General features: G+C 49.4%; 1 long non-coding RNA gene across 1 annotated transcript; it reads left to right on the top strand.

Annotated features, from left to right (window-relative positions):
- Nucleotides 1-2,141: 2,141 nt before the first annotated feature.
- Nucleotides 2,142-8,483, top strand: LOC139042850 (uncharacterized). Its single transcript, XR_011499991.1, has 3 exons — nt 2,142-2,402; nt 3,528-3,741; nt 3,938-8,483. It is a non-coding gene; the product is annotated as an uncharacterized lncRNA (long non-coding RNA).
- The last annotated feature ends 1,275 nt before the right edge of the window (nt 8,484-9,758 follow it).

Genomic DNA, 9,758 nt, shown 5'->3' with positions numbered 1-9,758 from the left:
TCACAGCTCTTTCCCTCACAGGACATTCCCACAGCATAGGGAAGTGCCTAACCAGAGGATGCAGCCCTCTCCAGGGACAGCCAGGGGCCCATGTCTGGCAGATAAGAGAGTAAGAAGCCTGGTCCCCTTGTCTCAATTTGGGACAACACCAAAGGGCCATCCCAGCTCCAGAGATCCCTGAGGGTTGGCTGAGACCCAGTGGCAGCAGGCTTGGGCTTCAGCTTCTCCTGCGACCATCTCTGCTTTGCTACCTTCCCATAGGGATATCTCTCCAGAACACTTCCATACACTTTCCACATGCAATACTCCCCATCAGACTTAGAGTCTCTTGGCAGGGCCCTGATATGTGACAAGCAGCCGTCAGCAGACACGACTTCTGACCATAGCAATATGAGATTCGGGAAATTCTGCTTTGGGAGAATCACCCTTTAGACAATCTGAGAGGGTAGGTCATCGTAATCTTCAGGACAACCTTAGGTAATGCTCTGGTAAGAAATTAAATGCAATGATTAAGAAATCCATGACTCAAGATGTATTTCTCCTCAGATTTACATCAAACATTGGTCGCCGGGGTGAAGGGGACCCTGCTTCCCAAGTCTCGTTGGGCAAGGCTGATGGAGACCCTATGACCTTGTTGCTACACCATCTGAAACTCACGCCTTCTTCCATTGCCACTGAAGGACACAAAGAGCACCTGGGGCCTTACACACCCTCCTTTCTCCTTTGGCCTAAAAGTGATGCCTTGGGCAGAAGTAGCCGCACGTCCATTCGAAAACCAAGAGGGCTAGGAAACCTAGTCTTCTGTGTGCCAGAATGAAAGGAGAACTGGATGCAGTCTGCCACGCTCTTTCTCTACACCAAAGCAGACAGTCGCTCTCCCTGTCACATACAGTGTTCCCTCGCCCTGTTTCCCCAGGAGGACATCCGAAGACCCACTGAACTCAGGATCTCTAGAAGATCCTTAGGCTAACAGATCCAAGTGTTCAGTGGCCACACATGACAAACACTGCAGAACTTTCAGGGTTGGATCAGAATATCCCCTAAAGAAACTATCACCATCGATTGCAGTCAGCATCCCCCAGAAACGCTGGGGAGGGGGAGAACCTGATTTCCCTAGTTGTCACGTCATAATATTCCAAATGGTAAGTTTTCTGCCAAAAGTCCCAGAGCATACAAAGAGACAAAGAAGGATGGCTCCTACCTAGGAAAAATCTAAGAACAGATGGGGCCCCTGAGGAAGCCCTCAGGGGCGAGCACACAAAGCTTTCTCTGGTTGTTGCTGTTCACATTCCTGTGTCGAGCCTCTGTCTTCCTAAGTAGCAATATGCTGAAAACCTCTGTTTCAGGGTCAAGACAGAGTCAGAGGCCATGGATGCCGGAAATGGATTTGTCTCTTTTCTTCTGTCTTTGTCCGGGACTGTACCTACTGCCTCATCTCGATTTACAGGGAAAACCTGGGAAACCTACCCAAACAAGTGTGTTTTGGTTCCTGCAGGCAGAATACGGAAAATATTGCAGTTATTTTGGGTGAGGAAACTCAACTTCGTGGAGCCACTTTCCACCTCAAGGTGAATTTTGTTTAGAAAAAATTAAACATAGAGTTATCAATGACCTAACACGTTCATTTGGGATTTTCTGGCATGGAGGGCTGTGGCATCTGATCCGAAGGTCCGACTGTGGACCACATTTCCCAAAGGCCAAGGGGCAGAGACACGCAGCTTCTCTGTTTCCAGTAAAAAAAAGACTCCATTTCCCAGCAGGCAGCGGGCAGGAGAGGCGCAGCTCCAGGCGTTTGTGAGCAGGCAGTTGGCCAGCCTGGGCTCCGCTCCCACGGGGGCCGTCCTGTTGGCCACGCCTCCCAACACGCGGTGCTCCCGAGCTGGCACAGCCTCTGCTCACACTGCTCCTCGCGCTCCTGCTGTCACCCCTCTCAGGGCGGCTCGACTGCCCCGCCCCCTCTGTGGCCACGCCCCCTGCTCGTCACGCCCCCCCCTCGCCCCGCCTCCCCGCTCTGCCTGTCACTCAGACTTATGCTCTCTGGCCTTCCCCTGTGAGGCTGCAGGCTGCAGCCCCGGCTCCTCTGTCTCCGCGCCTCCCCGCTCGCCCCGCCTCCTCACTCGCTCCGCCCCCCGCCCCTGAGCCAATGGGGAAGCCCCAGACGTCCGCGTCAGGCGTGGCGGTGCCACCGTGTGGAGCCGGTGAAAGGGGCTGCAGGTTCAGACCGGCGTGAGGGGCGTGCCTGACGCGGAGAGCCGGCAAGCTGGGGCCTCGCGGGCGTCCGCGACGATCCGGTTCCCCTCAGCCCAGTGCGCGCGGGGCTGTCCCGTCCAGGCCTCGTCCCTCCTGGGCGGGAGCGGCCGGTCCAACGCGCGCCGCGTCGGGCGCTCGGCCGGCGGAGGACGGTCTGTGCCGCCCTGGCCCGCGAGGCCCCCGGGGTCCGTGCGTCGCTTCCGCGGGGAGCCCGGGCGGGAGCGCTTTGACGGGGCTCCGCGGAGACGAGGAGGCCCTCGGAGGACGGCGGGCAGGGCCGCAGCGGGGCGGGAGGGCCGCTCCGAGGGGAGACGCGCCCTGAGCCCGGGCACGGATCCCCGACAGCCTTCCGGGCGGCGGCGCGGCCCTGGCCCGCCGTGTCCGCTGAGGCCTGCGGGGCGCTGTCCTCGAGGGCCGGGGCGCGGGGCTCGCGGGCTGCACAGGGCTCCTCGGGGCCTCCGTCCCCTCCGTCCCCGCTCCCCAGCGATGGCGGGGCCGTCCTGGCGGCTGTCTGAGGCTCAGAGAGGCAGCCTGCTGAGCTCCCCGCTCTCAGGGGCTCGAGGGAGGGACAGCCGGCTGAGTCCGGGCGGAGGGAGCGGGAGGCCGCCTGCTTCTCTACCTGCCTCCCCGCGACTCACCTGGTTGTGTCTTGCCTGGTGTGGACGCCTCCCGTCTCCCCACAGCTCCCTGTCCTGGAACGACCTGGACGCCCTGCTTGGCTGTGGGAGGGCGGTGGGTTGGGGGACGGTCGAAGAGCCTCCTGAGTTCTTGTTCTTGTTCTCTGTTTTACTGGGATCGCCTGTCGAGGCTGAAATTCGCAAGCGTCGGAGGAAACACAGGGCAGCATTTCTTTGTAGGAGTTCAGAGCGACAGCCCCTTGCTTTTGAGGCCATGCTGAGCAGGATGGTTTGGGGAAGGATTTGGTCTATGATCATAAAGCAGTTGCAGAGGGAAGCAGAGGTATTTCCTGTCACCATTGGGTCCTGCTGCTGTTTATGCTGTTGCAACTGGCGTGTCGTGATTGGCATTAAGTTTCTGAGTAGATGAGGCGATGTTCCTCTGCTCCCTGGAGAAGGGAAGGTGTCTCGGGAGGTCGCTTAAAGGCTTTCTCTGCAGAAGGGGCCGCAGGTGGTGTTCTCTGCCTCCTGACGGTGCTGCTCAGATTCTGGGTCGGCACAGTGACCAAACTTTTGGACTTAATAACAGGTCACCATGTGAAGCACTCCTGTCCCTTCAGCGCTAGCATCTGCGTGAACAATCTGCACGGATATTTACAGGGTAACGGCTTGCTGTTGTGTTCAGCGCTGCAGCAGTTGTGAAGCCAATGAGATGATGCAGGGCTGTGTCAAGCGTAGAACCTGGCTGACAGCAAGTGAGAAAGGACCCAGGAGGGGCCATCTGACCTTCGTAGAGGCGTGACTTCCAACACGATGACTCGTCCACGGAGGAAGGTGGATCGGTGCTCTCAGGCTGTTCTGTGATGACATCCAGGTGAGCACAGCATTTTCACAAGTGCTGAGGGGACGTGTGATGGTGTGAGGGAGCCTTTTTATTGGCAGTTACTTTGGGGGCATCACTAGGGAAAATAAGTTAGAGAGAATGTAGTAACACCAAGTGCTGCCAGTACAGACTGATTCTGGAAGGAAACTCGGGAATCAAACTTCTTTCTCTGTTTTGTCTTTTCCAGTGTCTGTGCTTCATCACGGGACCTTCATTCCTCAGTAGTATTTCCGTCTTTCATGGTTTATTCTTTGTCTCCCATTTTGGGACTGTCTGTTTATCCTCCTTCAATAGTTTGTTTTTGCAGTCATTAAAAAAATCTTTTTTTCCCCAGCAATTGATGTATGGTAGGCACTAAATCTTATTCTGGATATTGAGTAATGACTAAGACACTGTTTATTCTCACAAGGCACTCATTGGCTAAACATGATGGGAGATGTAAAAAAACTGTAATATCCAGAGGTGACATTGAACTCTGGTGAAGTCTATCCAAAGAAGTTGACTCTTCAGTGAGAGTCTAGTGAAAGCTTCACAGACAAGCTTGTGACTGCGCTCAGCCTTGAACAAGGTGTTGGAATTCTCCCAGGTGATCGAGAGGTGGGAGCACTCCAGGATGAGCCGGGAGAGGAGGACATTTAGGGGATAATTAGACTGGAAGGTGTGTGTATAAAATTGCAATACGACATTGTAATTGTAATGCAGATTATTCCTATCTGACCAATACTGCATAGCAGAGGGTGGGAAATGAGCCTGGTCCAAGAGAACACAGTCAGGTTAAGAAAGAGCCTTATATTTTGGCCACAGGATTGTGGTTTGATTCTGAAATTAGTGGACGGTAAGTACAGGTTTCATGTGAGGGGACAGCCGTGATCAGGTCTGCTCTGTGGAAAAGTCACCCAGGTCAATGTGAGGAACAGACTGTTGCTGCTTTCCAAGTGTAAGAGAGACTGAGGGACGGAAACAGCACGGGAACCCTGGGAGTGGAAGGAGAGGAGCGGGTCTCTGAGGGGTGAAAAATAACGTATCCCAAAATTCCGATTAATTTTTCCATTAAGTAGTGAAGTTTTACTAGAAACAATGCCAGAAATGTTATATTCATTATTTAAATCTCCCAGAAACTATGAATTTGGTATCATTATCCTATTTCATGAAGAATGTGACTGTAGTGACAGTGCTTGTGCAGGGCACATAATGGAGTCTGGAGACATGTTCAGAACTCATGGTTTCCAGGTATTTTGCATTTCGCTAGTACTCTGATTTTTAATTCACTTTATTTTTTGAACAGTTGTACAGTTACAAAAACTTGCTGTGATAGTACAGAGAGTTTCCCTCAGCTCCGTTCGCAGTTTCTACTCTTATGAACACATCCTGTCTGTTATCCTACACTACATTTAATCCTTTCTGCCTAGCCTCCCCTGGCTGTGACAGGTTCTCGGGCTTTCCTTGTTCTTGAAGAACTTGGTAGTTTTAGGGAGTAATGGTCAGGTGTTTCGTAAAATGTTCTCCAACAGAATTTGTCTGTTTTATTCTCATGATTAGATTGGGATTATGGATTTGGGGCAAGAAGATCAGAGAGGTAAATTGCCATTTTCATCTCATCATTTCAAGGGTCCATGCTCTCCCTGTGACTTCCCCCCATTGATGTTAATGTTGGTCACCTGGCTGAGGCAGCATTTCTCAGATGTCTCCCCTGCGCAGTCACTCTGTCCCCTCTGTCCACACCGTGCCCTTTGTAGGGACTTTTGTCTGTGCAGCCCGCGCCTAAGAAGCGGAGAGTTAGCCTCGACCTCCTTTAGAGCAGAATGTCCGAGTGAATCATTGGTATTCTCCCACACAGGAGATTTGTGTCTTTTCATTTCCTTATTATTCAGTTATTTACATTGGTACAGTATTGATATTCATACATTCTCCTGATTATAATCCAACAACTTTATTTATTTTGTTGCTCAGGTTGTTCCAGCTTTGGCGATTGAGAGCTCCTTCAGTTAACCGATGTGTCCCTTTGGCGTCCCCCCAGCATTCTTGGCTTTTTTTGAGTAGCATTTCATGACTTTCTTATGTTGAATGACACTTTAGTCTCATTTTCTTACATTTCCTTCCCGAATCCTAGAATTGGTTATTTCTACAAGGAACCCTGTTTCCTTTTGTTGGACTGTGGTATTAGAATTAAGACCTGGGTACCAGGTGTGTTTGCAGCTGTCAGGGCATTAGGTTCTTTCAGCGGACATAGCAGGGAAATATATCTGTGTGTAGTAGCCTGTGTGTATTCAAACACCTATAAATATATCTATACACAGCCTTCTGTGTCTATATTCAGCTAAAGTAAGTTCACACTGATGTCTCCAACTCTATCACCACGTGGATTACTCTAGCCTCTTCTCCTTGCTTATCTGTAAACTCCTACTCCAAATAATAACCTTGTGCCCACTGTTCACTGTCCATTTACTTATCTGCTCATTTTCAGTCCACATGGATAGAAGTATCAGCATTGTTAACAATACCCCCCCGGGTCACAACTTTATCAGCTACAATACAGTGCATCTGCACAGTTTCTTTCATCTTCAGTTTTACAGACTCGACTCACTTCCCAAATTACATATTTCTGCACCTTTTCACCCACTCCCTTCATTCAGACTGTTTCATACATTTGTAATACAGTTAGATTTTTTACACAGTTTTCATTCACTTCGGGAATTTTCTTGGACACATACGTGGCTTTTTGCTTGCACACATTGTTTCACTCTCTGTGCTGTAAAATTCAGAGTTTTGATAACTATCTAAGGTTTTGTCCATATTTACAGTATTATGCAGAAGAGTTTCACTGCACTAAAAAATCCCTTGTGCTTTATCCATTCGACTCTCCTTCCTCTTCCATGAAGACCGTGCTACTACTGACATTTTATTGTCTCTATACATTTGCCATTTCTAGAATGACATAAAATTGGTGTTCTACAATAGCCTCTTCAGATCGCTTCTTTCACTTAGAAATAAGCGTTAAAATTCATTCATGTCTTTTTGTGACTTAATGCTTTGTTTCCTTTTATCACTAAATAATAATAATCCATCTTATAGCCGTACCCCGGTTCTTTCTCCACTCACCTATTGAAGAACATCTTGGTCATTTCCAGTGCTTAGAAAGTATAAATAAAGCTACTATCTATATTAGCCCACAGGTGTTTTGTAAACCTATTTCCAAATTACTTGGGTAAATACCTAAGAATGCAGTTGCTGGATTGTGTGGTAAGACTATGCTCATCTTTGTAAGAAACTGCCAAACTGTCTTCTGATATGGCTGTACCATTTTGCTTTCCAGATCGCAATGAATGAGAGTTTGCTTTGCCCCACATCCTCACGTGCAGTTGGTATTGTCAGTTTCCTGCATTTATCAGTTCTAATAGGTGTGTAGAAGTGTCTCATTGAGGTTTTATTTGAAATTCCCGAATGACCTGTGGCGGTGGTTGTCTGTCCTCAGGCTCGTTTGCCATCTGTATGTCTTCTTTGGTGAGGGATATATTCAGGTCTTTTGCCCATTTTTCAATAAGGTTGTTTATTTTTTTGTTGTGGTTGACTTTTTTTTTTTGAAGATTTTATTTTTTCCTTTTTCTCCTCAAAGCCCCCCAGCACATAGTTGCATATTTCTCATTGTGGGTTCTTCTAGTTGTGGCACGTGGGACACTGCCTCAGCGTGGCTTGATGAGCAGTGCCATGTCTGCACCCAGGATTCGAACCAATGAAACACTGGGACGCCTGCAGCGGAGCACGCGAACTTAACCACTCGGCCACGGGGCCAGCCCCCTGTTGTGGTTGACTTTTAAGAATTCTTTACATATATCTTGGACATATTTTCTTTATCATATATCTGTTTTGCGAATATCGTCTGCCAGTCTGTAATTTGTCCTTTGACTCATCGATTTTGCCTTCCACAAAGCAGGAGTTTTTAATTTAATAAAGTCTAACTTGGGGCCGGCCCGCTGGCACAGTGGTGAAGTTCACGCACTCCACTTCGGCAGCCTGGGGTTCACAGGTTTGGGTCCTGGGTGTAGACCTACACACAGCTTGTCAAGCCATGCCGTGACAGCATCCCACAGGCCAAATAGAGGAAAATCGGCACAGATGTTAGCTCAGGGTCAACCTTCCTTACCAAAATAATAAATAAAGTCTAACATCAGTTTTTTTCCATAGATTACATTTTCAGTTTGTATCTTAATAACATAATTCCAGATTCGAGTCCACTTAGAGTTTGCTGCATAATCTTTTTAGAAGTTGTATTGTTTTGCATTACGTTTAGATCTCTGTTCCATTTTCTAAAAGTTTGTGAAAGTGTAAATTCTATATCTATGTTCATTTTTGTAAGAGCTTTAATGAGGTGCAATTGATAGAAAAAGAACCTGACATATCTAATATGTACTATTTGATGACTTTCCCCCCCATATCAACTGACAGATATGTATAAATTTCTCCTTTAGCCTGTGACAGGGTGGATCACATTGATTTGATTTTGGAATGCTGATACAACCTTGCATACCTGAATAAATTTCCTCTTTGTCCTGGTGTATGATTGTTTTACATTGTTGGCTTCAGTTTTCTAATATTTGTAGAAGACAGTAATTGCTCATTTCTGAGACTTGCTGTTCTCAAGTTTTCCCTACTTTTAAACTCTAGTTTTGCTTTTAGGGTACTGCTGGGCTCATAAGATGAGTTGGAAAGTGTTGTCTCTGGTTATATTTTCTGGAACAGATTGTTGGGAGCACGAGGTTTCTGGAGGGAGACCTGGCTGAGGCCCTAAAAGCTGCATCCCACAGCTTTCCCCTTGGATAGGCAACAAGCAGGAAATGGTATTCGGAGTCAGGGACCAGAAGCCCAGGGGGATCCAGTCTAGGTCAGAGGTGAACAGGGAGCCCCTAGTGGGCCCGAGAAGGAAGAGTCCTGCCTGCCCATGGTCCATGTCCACAGGACCTTCCTCTGGCCTCGTCCTCTCTATGTGCACGTTTTGAGCTTTTGACGGTATTTTCCCCACTTAGAGCTGAAGCCATTGCGGAGACTGAATCAGAAAACAAGGTCCTAATCTGTGTGCAAGAGAAACCGGGAAAATGTTCCCTCTTCCGGCAGAGTGTCGAAAGGCAGCCACTGTCCTGGGCAGGACGTGTGCTAGGGACAGGCACGTGCTAGTTTGACAGACACGCCCAGCTTAGTGGTTGTGGCTCTGCCTGAGAAAACGCCTCCAACCGCTTAGTCCCAAGAGGTCGGAGGGGCCATCTCTGCTCCTGGACAGGGTGAACCACACTGCAATGATCCTGTCCTCGGCGGGAGGGGCACTTGGGCACGTCCTTCAGTAGCCAGGGAGGGGACTGGCACTTCTCCCTTCTCCACATAAACTGAGCCGCTCACTCTGGGAGATTTCTAAATTCGAGGAGGAATGTGAGTTTCTGGATCTGGTTTCCATGAGCGCTGCGAGCGAAAGACTCACACCTCCACTCCCAGGATTAGAAAGAAGCAACAATTTAATATAATACTCAAACGGAGCATTTACCATTGACAACAAAATATGGCCCCGCCAAATAGGGAAATAGGTGCTGGGCAAAAGGGGGGAGGGGGAAGAGGGGTTGGTGCCTTCCCTCGTGGCCAACAGGGGACCCCAAGAAACGGATCACAAAGTTCTCCTCATCAGAATCAGGGGAGGTGGCCCTGTGCACCCTGAGTATCAACGCTGTGTCCCCGCTGTAGCTCAGCTGGTCTCAGGAGGGTCATCGACCACCACCACTGGGCCCTTGGTTGGGGGTCTGGTGTCTGGAGAAAGAGAGGCATTTCCTGAGCGGCCTGCCCTGGAACCACAGTGCACACCCCATCCTGGCCCCCACTGCGCTCTGTGCTCCAGCCCTGTGCTCAGTGCTCAGTCAGCCAACAGCACCCCATCTGTCCCTGACACAGGGGCTGATATTTAGCGTCACCCACTTCACAGAGGAGGAAACCAGTCCCAGAAACGTGAGTGCAATCGCCCAGGACGGGAC

Source organism: Equus asinus, unplaced genomic scaffold (genome assembly GCF_041296235.1).
Source record: "Equus asinus isolate D_3611 breed Donkey unplaced genomic scaffold, EquAss-T2T_v2 contig_1, whole genome shotgun sequence".
NCBI classification, from domain to species: Eukaryota; Metazoa; Chordata; class Mammalia; order Perissodactyla; family Equidae; genus Equus; species Equus asinus.
This window is presented reverse-complemented; position numbering and strand designations above follow the sequence as displayed.